Consider the following 1,499-nt stretch of genomic DNA (forward strand, 5'->3'; position numbering starts at 1 on the left):
ATGCTATGTATGAGATCAAAAATTGAAATGCATGTCGTTGTTCTTGAAAATTCGAATGATATGGTTGTTTTAATTGGAAATATTAAGTTGGATTAAGTGAAGGTTTGATTGATTATATGTTATGTGGATTTGGTATGAAAATTTGCTTGAATTTGGAAGGTGTTTATAGAAAGGCCGAATGGTTTATAGTACTTAAAAGGTCAAATTCTAATTTAAGTGCTTGAATCGATCATGGAGATTAGTTAAGGATTGTATGTGAGATTTTTGCCTAATTTGCTATGTTGGTTCGAATTAAAGTATAAGAGAAAGGGGATGATTGATCTGTGATAACTATGGTTGTCATTATAAGTTTTGTCGTTTGTTTATTTGTATAAGAATTTCAAGTATAAGGAGCTATGTGTACCAATATAGAGTACGATTTGATTTCGAGTCGAGATATGGATGTTTATAAGTCGATTGTCGAATATATATATATATATATAAAGGTGAAAAGGTTAATAATATAGTATATGATGTTTTATATGCTTATGTGTATAAGCTATACTCGTACATTTGAGTCAAGAGTATAATCCAGTGATCGTTCCGGGAACGAGAGTTGAGAAACTGATTAAGGTTTTGGTTTTGATTGTAGATTCAGAGCGTGAGGGCATTCAGGCTAGGAAAGGATATACTAGGTGGCAGTAGTTCAACCTTCAGGAAAGCAAATTCAGGCAAGTAACTCTGAATACTTGTGTAAATGGTTATAAAGAGAATGTTGTTCATATCATGTAGAGTATTGAATTGTTTAATTATGAAACCCTGATATTGATACCCTGCCTTTGTTCTTGATAAACTGTTATTGATAAGCTTAATGATTCAACCCTTTGATAATCTGTCCTTTATGTTCAAGTTATCTATTGAACCCTCTGATTATCCTTGTTAACCCTGTTTAATGATACCTTATTTTCCCGATCACCCTATTGATCCCTAAACAGATGTTGATCCTTCTAACTTAAGTGCCTTGTTATCCTTGATACAGAATCATTATGAATTGTTCCTTGTTTATCTTTGAATCACTCCCTGAACTTTGTTTTCCTTAAATCTGAATTAAGAATGAGTTTCGACTTGAAAGAGTCCGAATGATTTCAAATTCTCGGTAATGATAAAATGAATTTTAGAAAACCTATTTGTTTTTCCAACTCAAGGTTTTCCAAATGAATTCCTGATGGATTGGATTGGGACGTAAGAGGCTAGTGGGACTAGTACAGTCATGGTAAGAGGCTAGCGGGGCTAGTCCAACTTAAGGCTGAAATTATGCCGATTGGTACCTTAAAGACCGGAATGGAGGTCGGTACGGGCTAATCACCCGTATATAATAAAATGGAAAGATAAAGTGATCCAATCAAGGGTTCTAAATGATTGTTTAAAAAGGGAACTGAAACTTTCTGTTCATTAAATTGATTCTTGAAAATGAAAATGGTTTATATTGCTTTGAAAAGAGTTGATTATGTTATTGTGAA

This window comes from Apium graveolens, chromosome 2 (assembly GCF_009905375.1).
Source record: "Apium graveolens cultivar Ventura chromosome 2, ASM990537v1, whole genome shotgun sequence".
Taxonomy (NCBI): domain Eukaryota; kingdom Viridiplantae; phylum Streptophyta; class Magnoliopsida; order Apiales; family Apiaceae; genus Apium; species Apium graveolens.